Consider the following 14,579-nt stretch of genomic DNA (forward strand, 5'->3'; position numbering starts at 1 on the left):
GGAACCACACAGTAGTATCCTGCCCATGTGGAACCTGTGGACATGCCATCCTGTGCAGTTTTTTCTCTCTCCAGAACTGAGTTGGGGTGAGGGTGTCATTGATCAGCAGGCAAGACACCTTATGCTGGATCCAGGCTCAATCTTGTGCCAAATACTCCTTTGAGCATACCCAAATAAAAGTTATGGCCTCCAGCACCTTTCTCCAGCAATGTTTTCTGTGGTCTATCCTATCTGCACCCTAGCTGCCTCCCTTCCCCCGGGGCCACAAACAAATCTGATTCCACAATAGCCTCTCTTTTTTTGCACTATATTCCCCAAGTGATCCTGCTGAATCCAGTTTGTTTTTATTTTAGTTTTTTAAACTAGTTGTAGAGTTCCCATTTGACTTTTAGGAATCAGGCTTGGTTCTAAACAGGGATGAAAGTATTTCATTATTGAATCACTAGATACATCTCAAAAACTGTTGTTAATCAAAGCTATTCATGGTGAAAAAATATTTAGCATTGCCTAACCAGTCTATATTTTAAAGAGTTGTCTACCCTATATAAATCCTGCTAAAATTAATAAAGGCTATGTTTTACAGATTGCACCCTAAGTTTATTTATTTTTCAGATGTATTTAATTCCTTACTTCAGTATAACCTGCCTTACTTACTAGATTACTGTCACAAATATTACACCAATGCGTACTCCAACTCACTGAGTATCATTTTAATAATATCTTTCTATCACAAATGATAATTTCAAAAAGTTCAAAAACAATTCCACAGGTAAGTACACCATCTAGCTGGCTATAAAACCTCTAGATTAGGTTTTTATTTCGGCAGTCCTTTGTCAAGCCAATCTGAAATGTACGATACAAGTGTCAATATATAAAAAAAAACTCTGTCTAATCCTTTCATTTTCATATAATTAACAAAAACCCAGAGAACCCTCCCATATGCACTTACAATTGTTGTACAAAGTATATTATCATTTGTGATAGAAAGATATTATTGAAATGATACTCAGTGAGTTGGAGTACACATTGGTGTAATATTTGTGACAGTACCTGTTGTACACCTGTTTTGATTACTTACTAGACTGGCAAGAGGGGAAAAAATTAAAAATGACAGTCACTTCTGGTAAAAACTGGGAGTAATGTCATGCCTCTCTATGTATCATTGGTAATTTAGTGGTAAAACCATGGAGTTTACAGAGACTCCTGGAGAGCTATAATGTCACTTCCTAGTTTGGACCCAGAGTGACTTACTAACATTGCCCAACAGTGTCCTCCATTTCCCTGCCCCCATCTTTTTTATTGCTGAGGCTCAGCTGTTACCTTCTGTAAGCTTGAATTGCTGAGCTAAATGCAAACAATTACTAGATCCAAAGGGCAAGCAGAAGTACAACCTATTATACCTATGGATATACAAGCTCTAATCCTGCTAGTTACTTGTGTCTTTGTTCCACTGAAACCAGTGGAACTAGTTCTTTGTGCCCTACCTCAGTACACATTGTCTTCAATAAAATTCATTCAGGATTGATTTTAGCTAGATTGGGACCAGGGCCAGAGCGAGGGGGAACTGCATCTTGGGCACGCCCTGCCTGCCCCCACTCCACCCCGGAATGCCCCCAGAACACCCAGGAATGCCGTCACCATGCCCCTTCCACGTTCACTCCACACCCCTGCGCTGGCATATGCCCAGTGCATTGCGCAACCCCCGCCCCCTTGGTGCTACGCACTCCCCCTTGGCACTACACCACTGATTGAGATCATTGGGTCTAGTGTAAAAGCTGAAACAGGGAGCTTGTATGGAGTAATACATACAAATTTTTGGATGCTGTTGCTTGTCATGAATATAACTAGGCAGCTCCTTCCCTCCCATTAGATATCAAGTATGGCTTGTGTTTTCTAGACTGAGCAATGACACTCCATACTAGCAGTGGCTTCCTTATGTATTTTAACCCTGGAGACAGTTTAGCAAATGATAATGCAAAGCTTTGCACAAATTCAAGTGAATGGAACAGCGCAGCTTTCATGGAACTCTGTGTCCACAGCAGAGGTCTGCAGAATTTTGGAGCAAAGCAATTCAGCAATCTGAGAACATCACCTGAACTGAACCTCTGTAACATCAGATAGTGCAGACTCTTCCCTTCAAAGCTTCCTGCCCTAATAAATTAGTAACTCTTCGAGGATATTTTGCTTCCACTGCAGCATGTATTTTAATTGGTCAGTTAGCTGAATGATGGGTTGAAAGTTAGGCAGTTAATCAACTAAAAGTCTTTAAGTCTTTGAGGGAGAAAGTAGGATAATGAAATAATAATGGATTTAAAGGCATGTCATAGACCAACCAATTGGGATGCATGATATTCACTTTTATTAAACCATTTTGGTCTTTGGCAATTCCTTGTTACTCTTTTGATCTTTGGCAGATGATCTTCTATCTGGAACTTGAAATGTGTGTGTGTGTGTGTGTGTGTGTGTGTGTGTGTGTGTGTGTGTGTGTGTGTGTGTGTGTGTGTGTGTGTGTGTGTGTGTGTGTGAGAAATTTCCATAAAACTGAGAAATGAGAATGCAGCAAGAGAGACAAAAGATTTTTGTGGGTATTTTCGATGCCGGGTAAGTATTTATATACACTCTGCCCCTATTTGTAGAATACTTAAATCTATCTAAGTAATTTAACTTTTCTAAATGTTTATTAGTCCATGGTGAATGAATGAGATCCTCTGTGGAGACTGCAAAATGGAAATTTCTAAGAAGTGTGTGCAGTGAAAGATGCAGACAGAATCAAGCGTATTCACTGTATCTGGGGGATTATATTTTTTAACTTGATTATTTAGCTGTTTACTTACAAAAATATTTATGCTGCCTATCCTGGAGAGATGCTTGGAACCATTGGTAAACTGCTCCTAAGGGTCTTAGAATTAAATTATGAATAGGGTGCTTGTTTCCCTTTGGCTTCTCATTTCAATCCCTTTTGCCCTCCTCCAGATATTAAAGTGGTTTGTGAATTTTAATGTATGCTGATATTTTAACAAAACAGTTTGCTGAAATGTATACGACAGGGGGAAGACTGAAATCGTGATGTTTCTGTGAATCAAAAATGAGAGAAAAGGGTTAAAGGTGTATTAAGCTGAGAAATGGCAAATAGTTGTTCTGTTTAACTACTGAAGAAATAGAATTGTATACAACAAATGGGACTTTGTCCCCACCCTGCTCTTGTTGTAATGCACAGTGCCCCCTGAAATGTTGTCTCTGGAATTCAGAACCCTAGGAACAGTGCTGGGCTTGGTGTGGGGAGCAGCAATGGAAATGGGAAGCTGACAAAACTAGCCCTGCTTCCTCTTCCAAGTCTCCTGGCACTGGCAGAAAATGATCACTGGATTATTTGTAACCAGTTATATTTAATGTTATCTCTGTTATCAGTTTCACATCACTTTCATACTCAACAGACACAGGATACTCTCCAAAAATCATTACAAATAAGTCTCTAAAGCAAGAGCAATGTTAATTCACAGCAGCAATATTGCTAAAGCAAAGCATATCTTTGCCAATACAGTTACAGATGGGCATCACCAATTAAACTTGGCTTGTTCATGACGTGGAGAAGCCAGGAAGTCAGTGGCAAATCTCCCAGGGGAAGGGGGTGCGTTGGCCTTGCACCAGGCACTGAATTTGAAGGTTAGCAGTGGGGCGCCGTCAAAATCCCCCAGCCCCTTCCGTCCTACTTGGCTCCCCCACCAAACTTATTTTTTAGAAACCGAGGCAGGCTGGAAGAAGCAGGCCTTCCCTGTTTCTGGTGGGAACTTCCTACATTTCCCAGGGTCTCACAGAATGTAGTTCCCACCGAGAGCTAGGAAGACCTATTCTCCAACCTACTCGGAATTTTCTAAAAGTAAGTGAACAGTGGAAGGCGAGAGGCGCCGCCTTGAGACTCAGAGTGATTCAGAGTGATTCCAGTGTGTTCCCAAGGAGACCCTGGGAAATGTAGTTCCCACCAGAACAGGAGGGCCTGTTCTCCAGCCTACTCCCGGTTTCTAAGAAGTAGAGAGTGACAGCTGGAAGGGAAGCCTTACAGGGGGCCAGAGTGATTCCAGAGTGATTCCAGTGTGATCCCAGGAGACCCTGGGAAATGTAGTTCCCACCAGAACAGGAGGGCCTGTTCTCCAGCCTGCTCGGTTTTCTAAAGTAAGTGACAGTGGAAGGGGGGGCGCCGCCGCGGGGGCCAGAGTGATTCCAGAGTGATTCCAGTGTGATCCCAGGAGACCCTGGGAAATGTAGTTCCCACCAGAACAGGAGGGCCTGTTCTCCAGCCTGCTCGGTTTTCTAAAGTAAGTGACAGTGGAAGGCATGAGAGACCAGAGTGATTCCAAGTGATTCCAAGTGGCATTCCCAGGAGACCCTGGGAAGATGTAGTTCCTAGAACAGGAGGGAGCCTGTTCTGCCAGCCTGCTTTCCTGGTTTTCTACAAAGTGAAGTGACAGTGGAAGTATTCCCATGGGAGCCAGAGTGATTCAAGTGATTCCAGTGTGATCCCAGGGGACCCTGGGAAATGTAGTTCCCACCAGAACAGGAGGGCCTGTTCTCCCCCAGCCTGCTTTCGGTTTTCTAAAGAGTAAGTGACAGGTGGAAGTAGCCCTTGTGAGGGCCAGAGTGATTCCAGAGTGATTCCAGTGTGATCCCAGGAGACCCTGGGAAATGTAGTTCCTACCAGAACAGGAGGGCCTGTTCTCCAGCCTGCTCGGTTTTCTAAAGTAAGTGACAGTGGAACGGGGGGCGCTGCCACGGGGGGCCAGAGTGATTCCAGTGTGATCCCAGGAGACCCTGGGAAATGTAGTTCCCACCAGAACAGGAGGGCCTGTTCTCCAGCTCCTCGGTTTTCTAAAGTAAGTGGGAGTGGGAGTGGGAGTGGGAGTGGGAGTGGGAGTGGGAGTGGGAGTGGGAGTGGGAGTGGGAGTGGGAGTGGGAGTGGGAGTGGGAGTGGGGGGTGCCACCGCAGTGGGGGGGGAGCCAGAGTGCTCACCAGGCAAACTCTGGCCCAGGTACGCCTCTGCAGGAAGTCCTCAGGCTCTTGTGTTCTTTCCTCCTGTCGCATTCGCACAGACTGAAGAAATTCTGAACTGGAACAAGGTGGAGTTTGTTGTGGCATCCAGCTGAGGTGAAATGACAAATGACAAGATACCAGGATTGCAAACCACAATTTTTGTTTGTGGTCAAATCTTTATTTGTTCACGGCATCCGAATACAGCCCAAGGTGTTACTGGGAATTTTTTGTGATGTCTACTCTTGTAACCATACTGCAGCCATTCTATACCTTTTAATCATTGTGCAACAAATTTTTCCCACTTTTTGCCTTTTGGGTCCCTTGAGACAGAGTAGACTTCCTGTAGTGTGTGAAGGTTTCAGGCTATAGTTCTAATATTGTCCTGCCCTAAGGTGTAGAATGCCTTTTCTTTGCAAACAAATCCCCTTAAAATGGTACTGGAGAATTGAGGCAGGTTGAAACAACTTAAGAGGAAAATTAATTGAACAAAGATGGAATTATAAAGAAAATCAGCAGATGGAAATCAAACAGGAATAAACTATGTACAATCTAAGGTTTCTGTCACAGACACAGAATTTTGCAAGCTATCTAGGTTTCTCTTCTTAGATGTTATATTTCATACGAAGGTGCAGATCTTGAGTTACTCTTTTATCTTGAGTTACTCTTTGGTCGTTTTCCCATTTATCATCTGCTGCGCGCTACTGTCACCAAGTAGCACGGGGTCCCCCAGGCACTCCCCACTACAGGGGTGGCGACAATGCAGCCGCCCCGACGCTGCCACTCTCCATACAGCCCCCCCTCAGCGCGCGTCATTCCTGGCGCTCCTCAAAACGGCGCCTTTGGATGATCCCGCGGGGTCGTGGGAAAGCCCAGGAGCTCACCAGAAATGACGCATGCTGAGAGTAGCGCACAGCAAAGGGTGGTCATGGTAAGTGGGGAAATGACCTTAGATGTACTGAAATATGGATTCAAAAAGACTGGATACTAACAGGCTGGTACTCTTTGTCTCAGCACACACATCTTCTCCACTGTTAGACACCCACTCTATAGAAATGTCCCTCCTGAAATAAGTTAAGCAGATCACTAACACCAGACAGGGAATCCTCTTTTGAGTATAATTCCCCTTCTAACTTGCTTAGGAATTCTTTTATCTCCAAGAAGAAGAAAATATATTCCCCTTGCCTGTTATTTATGGTCACTGTGGAAAGTCTTTCTCTACTATTCCACCTCTACCTTAACCTATAAATAAACTTCCAGTTTTTTTGCCTGTGTATTTCTGTTCTCAGCATTCATTGACCCACAGCATATTTCAGATCAGATCCGCCCTCTGACTGAAATCCTCTCAGGGTAAATTTTCAGACACAGCTAAGGGGCTTAGGGACTTAATGTTAAAATGCAGGAATCCAAATCCAAAAGGGTTCAGTCTTTTTCCTCTCAGAGAGATACCTGCTCTCTCCGTTATTCAGCTGGTTGCTCCACCAATCAGAGTATAGGTCAGCTTACCCAATCAGAGTGCTATTCAGTTCCTGTGTGTTTTCCTGGCACTCTGTGACTCCACTTTGTTTTTTGCTGCACTGCACAGTCTGTAAGGAATTCCATAGACGCAGAAATAAAAGGCTTTTTGGTGTAAAAGACCGTTTATTCAGACATCCTAGAAAGCTCACGTACACGACGTGGCAGGAATAAAGTCTCCCACCAGAAGCACAGGTTATAACTCTGTCCATCCCATCCCCCCTCCCGGATTCCCATGGGAACGGAGTCCTCATCTCCCTCCTTGAGATAAGGGTCTCCGCCATGAGTCTCTCCGCCCATGGATACTTGAATGCTGGCCTCGCCCGGGTTATGGAATTCCAGTCCAAGGCCAGGCGACTGTCACCTGAACATCTAACACCATTGAATCCTTTACACTCCTGCCTCCCTTGGAATGACAAACTTCTCCCCCCCCAGGTTTGTGCGGAAAGGTGCGGTTTGGAAAGCAGAAATGAGGAACAGGGGCGTCAATATGCCCGGAATAGACCCATTGATTATACGAGAGGAATATCCCACCCAAGAGACTAAATATTACAAGCGTTTGCGATTAAGCGAAGTCCAGGATAGGCGTCAATTTCGTAATACCTGTAGCCCATCAATTATAGTCGTGAAGTCTCTCCGGCGGAGTCGTGCCAGGCTTATCGGAAAGCGGGGAGCCTCCTTGAGCAAACTGGGATGAAAGACAGGATGGATATTACTTAGAGAATTAGAGCAAGAGTCCAATCGGGGCAGTGACATCATTAATCACCTTTAGTATTAATCTTAAAAGGTCCCCACGAATCTTTTGCCCAGTTTTGAAAGAAATTTATAATGCGTCTGCTGAAGGATTTTTTGGTGAACAAATACACCCAAGCGCCCACCGCGTAAAGAGGAAATCCAGTGGTGCTTATCCGGCTTGATGTTTTTTGAGGAGTCTTTTAGCCTGCTGTAAGGCGGTCTGGACCGTTTCCACCCCTCGGCCCAGAGATGAAATCCCACTATTTGGAACTCAGGAGGATTCAGCGCTTCACATGAGATAGATTGCATGACAGCGGAGGGAAGGATCGACCAGACACAATTTCAAAGGGGTTTTTTTTTGTACTGCTATGAACCGCATTATTATAGGCGTATTCTGCAAACGGAGTTAACTCGCACCAGTTGTCTTGGGGCCTTTTCCCACTCCTGCCATTTGCAAGTAATTTTCATGGCGAAATAATCCGAGGGAGCCTGCTGCAGTCCCCACTACCTCCAGCGGTGACAGCATGGGCTGACCCCAATTCTGCTGCTCTCCTTCTCCCTCACCGCGTGCCTTTTCTGATCCTGGATTGAAGTGCAACTTTCTCAAAACCCAGACGGCCTTGAGGCTGTGGGGAGAGTCAAGGGTTGACTCCCGCGTTTGAGTGTCCCGCCCACACAGGTAGGTGGCAGTGAAGCATTTTGCCCAATAAGGAAGCAGTGGGTTTCCCCTTCCCTCTTGTACTTAGCCCAGCCCCTTTTTTAAAAAATATCATGGAGAGAGAGATCAGCGTCTATTTGTAACAACGTGGAGTCCTTCCCTTTACTTCAGGGAGTGCCACAAGCCTCAAAGCCTCAGAGAAAGAAGTCTCCCTGGTGGGAGAAGCGTCAAACTCACTCCAAACCTCTTACTGTTTGGAGGGTCCTTGAGTCTTTTGGTGGCCCGGAGGAGGGATGGGGGAATTCTCCTCCCCTTCCCAGTCGGGGCCTTTTTGCCCTGTAGTCCTTCAGCTTTCCCCCCTCTTTTCGCCCTCAGCCACCTCCTCCTCCCACCCCTGAGCTGGCAGGGAAATGAGAGAAAGACCCTGACCAAGCTTGGGAGGGAGGAAGAGGGAGACCCGAAACTGAGGAAGCTCCTTGGCTGAGTATGCTGAACAGCCCGCTCCAAGGGGCCAGGAGGCGAAGGCGAGAGCAGGGGAGATCAGTGGCAGAATCACGGAAGGGGAGTCCGATGTGTGTGGTGTGTGTGTGTGTGTGAGTGACAAAGAGGCGTGAGAGCGAAGCTGTCACGTGAAGCTCACTTTGTGTGCGCCTGTGATCTTTCCTGATAGCTGCCTTTCTTCCTTCCTTCTCAGGAGGTGTGTGTGCATGAGGGGAGGCAAGGAAGAGGCGAGAGGAAGGCGGCAACCGGCTCTCATCACGCGCGCTCTCTCTCTCTCGTGGCATGAGAGCTGTGCTCTGCAGCGTTCAGGCACAGAACTCCCTGGAGCTGTTAAGCCCTCCTTTGCACTTGAAAGCAGGCTCGGGCCGCCGACTCCCACTGGCTCCCGATCCTCCTTCCCTGGGGGGCATGCATGCCTGCATGCAAGGTGAGCTTCCCACTCCACTCCGGCAGAGTGGCCCACTTGCTTGGCAGCAACCAATCAGAATGGAGTCCCCTGCTCTACCGATCTTAGCAGAATAAGCCCGAGTGCATGGGAGGCCTAGAGTGTAAAACACTTGAGTAAAAGGTGGAATCTGATGACAGTGCAGAGGTCGCATTGGGGAGCATTAACCAGCTCAAGAACGGAACAGTTTTGGCAGTGGTGTGCCTCCGCTTTCAATATTGAAGTGGGAGGAGAAAGGCCCTTGGTGATGGTTAGTTGTAACAAGCGTGAAATACTGCTCCAGGGTTCTGTTAAGTTTCTCTCCGACTCACCGTCACTTTGAGCGTGGTGAAACGGTGGGAATTGCCCCCAACAAACCCAGAAGCTTTCCAGAACTTTGAAATGGTGTAGGGCTTGCGATCCGAGGAGACCACTTATACTTGGTAGGAGTGTAGGCCCGATAAATATGCTGAATGAACAGGCTAGCTTACTTGGGAGGCCGGAGGGATGACACATGGGATGAAATGGAAAATAGATGAGAAACCAGTCCTACTACCACCCTGAACCGTGTTGCCTTGACTTTCTGGCAAATCCATTAATAAAATCCATGGAGATGACTTCCCAGAGGCCGAGGAGGCCACGGGAGAGAGCTTCAACAGACCATGGGGTTTTCAGGCAGTTGGCTTCCCGCACAAACAGAGCAACCTTTGACATATGTCTCAATGTCTTTAGCATGTAGCGCCACAAATTATTAGCCTTGTGAATGATGCAGAGTCTTAAAGAGCCAAAATGTCCAGCCGGCCGGGCATCTTGACGAGCCTCCGAGGGGCAACCTGCTTACCCGGAGGAGCATTACCAACAATCCCCATGTAGCCAACCACCATTTTTCCGAAGGCGTGTAGTATTAGGAGTCCACCTTCCTCTGCTGGTGGCTCAGCGCCCAGCCACGCCTCCTCGAGAGTTCTCGTAGGAAAGGAGGAGAGACCAGGCTGGGAATGGGTGGAGAAGGAGGAGTGGGCGATCTGAGATGCAGTGACAGCCAGCCCCAAGCTGGTGGGAGGAAGAACAGTCATGGGATATCCCGTGAGAGCAGCTCCACCCCTCCCCAGGCAGAAGCGCATGGCGCATCCAGCCAGTTTATTGGTTTTCGGGGAAAAAATGGATGAAGTGAAAGCGAGAAAGAAATGCATTATGGAGTTGTTTACTGTGAACATCTTGAGGGTGGAAAGAGCGTGAAGTTCTTGTGATCCGACCAAGCTTAGAAAGGGGTGTTTAGCCCTCTCAGCCAGATGGCGCCAAGTGGAAAGATGCCACTTTGATGGCACTTGATCTACTTTATCCCCTACAGTCCAGTTGAGCTCCAGCACCGGAGAATTTCTTTGATAAATAAGCACGGAGGAACCAGCCTATCATCTTTATTTCTCTGCAACAGGGGGCTGCACCAAGCTTTGTCCGAGGCATCCCGCGTGAACCACAAAGGAAGATCTGGGTCCAGGGTGTTTTTAGGATAGGTTCGGTGAAGTAAAAGCTGATTTTAAATGTTGAAGGAGCTGTCTGACATTCTTTAGACCAGGAAAGGGGGGCCCAGGCTTGGCAACCTGTGGGTCTTTACCCATGAGTGCGTTAAGAGGTCTGTGAGTGGGAGAGTCAGCTCAGCGAGGTGGGGTATAAAGTCACAATTAGAAATTAGCAAACCCTAGGAAAGATTGGAGTTCCTTCCAACTGGTGGTGGGAGACGAGGCCATTGGAGGGACTACTTCAAAATCTTATGCAGGATCCATTTTAAGCCCCCCTCAAGAAGAGATCCATTAACCCAAATGAGTCGATGGAGGTTTGGGTGGAAACAACATTTAGAAAGTTTGGCAAAGAGAGTTGTTGAGCAAGCGTTTAATACTTTGAACCAAGGCTTCATGCTCCTCCATGGTTTGTGAATAGAATTAAAACTATCATCTAGAGGTATACCACTACTCCCTTGTATAATAAATCATGTAGAACTTCGTTGATAAAGGACCATAAAAAGCTCCGGGGGGGCTACTTAACCCGAATGGCATTATTAGAGATATTCATACTGTCCAAATTTTGGCGTGTTAAATGCGGTCAAATGTTCATAGCCTTCGCATAATCCCTGACAGGCCTATAATTAGCTTCTCTTAAGTCCAACTTTAGGTAAAAATCGTCCCTTGGTATGCATCTAAAGGTCCTTGATTAATGGCAAAGGGTATTTATTGGACAGGGAAACCGCATTGTTAGGTCCTCGGTAATCCGATGCAAGAGCCTGTAAAGACCGTCCTTTTTTGCTAACAAATAATACCCAGGGCAGCATGCGTGTGTTTGAAGTAGCTCGTCGTTATGAACCCACGAGCAGGGTTCTTGTCCTACAGAAGGCCACGAAGTTCCTTCTCCTCATTGGGACTCATCACCGGTGGAATTCTACCCTTGGGCAGTTGAGCCCCTAGCTGTATCACGATTTTACGGGTCGAGTGTCTCTATGGGGTGGCAGTTGGTCGCATTCTTGCTCCTGAAATACTCTGGCTAAATCTTGGTAAAGCCCGGTGGAGATGCCCGGTAGATTAAGCAACGTTGGGCGTGCACAGCTAGCGGAAACCAGGGGGGTATGTCAGTAGGAGGTGAGTTTTTCCCCAATTCATGTGTTCTCCACAGGGAGGGTCCAGTGAATTCTAAGATCGATTCTTTCCAAATGAATTTTTGGTTCATGCAACAACAACCATGGCATGCCCGGGACTATGGAGTGTTTGGCCACGGCGCCAGAATAAAACTAATTTTTCTCCCCAATGGTCAGCGCATGGCCGGAGGAGGGACCCAGTTGCGTTTTTGAACTAGGCGGTCCTTGTGGCCCAGAGGAGCTGCCACCGTCCATTGGGTGAGCAGTATGGAAGCTTAGCCAGGAGGGGGACTCGGTCTAGTCCAAGTTCCTCCAGCCACCTGGGGGCGCATTAAACAATGGGAGCACCCAGAATCTACAAGGGCTGAGAGCTATAATACGGGTGTGCCATGGGGGGTTGTGATAAGCAGATAAATGTCGTAAAGGGGCCTTTACCCCTCCCTCACCGCATCTGGAGTCGAACCCATATCCATGGGGGCTGAAGAGAGGCAAACAGCTGCTTCCCTCTTCTGGGTGCGCCCGGTAACCGCTTAGAACCCGGAGCCCGTTGGAGGTGAGCCAGTTCGCATGGTGGCTTGGCAGATGGGGTGCTTGTGACAGCCCGAAGCGGTTAACCGGTTTTGAACAGTTGGCAGCTAGATGACCCGATTCATCGCCCAGTAAAGACATACAATCCCCAGGCGGCGGCTCGGAGGTGGTTTAGGTAGGAGGCTGCTGGAGCAACTGCGGCGAAATTACGCTTGCAGTCGCAGTGGTGAGTGCGTAGCGGGTTTTGGTGATGGGCCCCGGCCTGGCAGTGATCCAAGCGAGGCGCCGCTTGAGATCCTAATTCGATCCAATCAGCAATAGTCGCGGGGGGATCGGAATAAGGAACACCGTTCCACGCCAAGTTTGCCGTCGGCGGACATCCGAGAAGTATTCACATTTCATGCGCTCCAGGCCACTCAGGAGAGTCGAGGCAGCCGCCCATACGAAATTCCGCAGGCAGAATTCGGCCAAAGGAAGCGGTTGCCTTGCTGAATAGATTTGATGGTCGCGGATGGCTTCATTTTTCAGCACCGGATCTTAGAAGCCCGAGCCTTAAGGCTTGGAGGAGCATGAGCACCGTCTGAGTATCCTCCCTTGCGAATCAAAAAGAGTCACGAAACCAGTCGGCTTTACGCTTTCATCAAGAGCCGGAACCCGATGTCCCAGTATTACACCGGCGTTCGAACCGGTGCAAATCGTCATAGTCCTCCCATGTGGGCATCGAGGTTGTAGGATGAAGTAGGGGAGTTTGGAAGCGGTCCCCATCGAAGCGGGCAGGTATTGGAGGTCTAGTAATATCCCCTCTCTCCGCGGCCCTTGCACCGCCCACAGAGGCTGGTTGCTGGAGTTGAGGCAGCCCCGGCCATGGGAGGCGGAATCGGTGGAGAATTGGGGGGCACCAACGGTCGAGGCGCTGGTGTTCTGGTGGGAGCGGGTCTTTGGAAGGTGCTTGAATCTGCAGCGAGTAGCTGGGACCCAACAAGCGTTAAGCCCCTCTGAAGCGTTGGCTGTACCAGTGACAGCGTAGACTCAACTTAGAAGGAATCTTGTCTTGCACTGCTTCTTCAGCTCCTTTTCCAAAGTGACTAAGTCTCTTTCCTTAGCGAGTCAAGGCATCCCTAGATGCTTGCATGCAAAGCTACTTTCTCGTTCCAATTTAGCCCGGATTCGTCTCGTTGAATAGCTGCAGTTAGTTCACTTTGCGTGCGCGCGCCAATAGCAGCACCGTTGGCGCTCCTAAGTCCAGTTTGGAGTGTTCGAGGACCTTATCACGCTTGGACTGATAGATTCTGCATATATTGCCGTTACAAGCCCGTCTTTGTGCCAGGTCCAATTCGAGAGTTGGATGTCATATTTGCGCTGCACTGTTCCCGGTGATCTTTATTTGCAGGTTTTGCGCTCTTGCTGCAGCTGCTCCGTTCCTCTTCCCGCATAGCTGAAGCGTTCACGTTGGCCCATAAAAGCTTCCTGGGGCATCTGCTTGGTCGGCCCACTTCCTCATCCCAACTCTCTTTTGGCGGGAGAGGGGAATAGATCCGGATAGGGAAGGCAGGCTTTCTTGGATTCCCTCTTCATCAGAATGCACAGCACCTGTTAATGTCCACCCGGCGGCTCCACAGGAAGTGCCTCAGGTGCAGCAGCTGCTGATCCGGGATCTGGGGAAGTCCGATCGGAAGCTAGTGAATACGGATACCCTCCCAATCCCGATATAGTCCCGGTTTCTTGCGGTGGTGTTAGGGCTTAGAATTCGGGCCCCAGTGCTATGCCACGGTGGATTCTTGGGAGCATCACCAAAATCACGAGGTCAGGAATGCGTTCAATGGACTCCTGTGTTGCCCCGCATGAAAGGTGAGGTCCAGGCCCACGTCTCTCCTCCGTGACAGGTTGCATCTGAGGGTTTGTAATCCCACGAGAAGCGGGACAGATATCCGATCCACAGGCGCTTTCGATCCATAGACAAGCGCCCCAAGCGACTCATGCACAAGTCCACATGATCGTCTCCTGCGTCCCCTCGTCCCAGCGGAGTAGGGAAGGCTTCGATGTTGAAGTCTGAGGGCGGGGACAGAGTTACCAAGCGGGGACCGTTCTCCGCCCGGTTCCTCCAAATCCACCGTAAAGGAAAGCTTCGGAGGCCCTCTTTGGGGGCTACCGCACCTTCCATTTCAGATTCAGGAATATTCAACCTCTCCATGCCGAGACACCAGAGGGTCAGCTGCACTGGGAAGATAGATAGAGCTAGGTTTCCTGCCACAATGTAGCAAGAATTCCATAGGCCTTAGAAATAAAAGGCTTTTGGTGTAAAAGGCCGTTTATTCCAGACATCCTAGAAAGCTCGCATTACCTGACGTGGCAGGAATAAAGATCTCCCGCCAAGAAGCACCCAGGTTTATAACTCTGTCCATCCCATCCCCTCCCGGTTCCCAGCCTGGGAGCGGAGTCCCTCATCTCCTACCGCAGAGATAAGGTCTCCGCCAGAGTCTCCGCCGCAGATGCTGGCCCATCGCCCGGGTTATGGAATTCAGTCAAGGCCAGGCGGCTGTCCTGAACATCAACACCATTGAATCCTTTACAC

The sequence above is a fragment of the Sphaerodactylus townsendi genome, linkage group LG05 (genome assembly GCF_021028975.2).
Source record: "Sphaerodactylus townsendi isolate TG3544 linkage group LG05, MPM_Stown_v2.3, whole genome shotgun sequence".
NCBI lineage: Eukaryota > Metazoa > Chordata > Lepidosauria > Squamata > Sphaerodactylidae > Sphaerodactylus > Sphaerodactylus townsendi.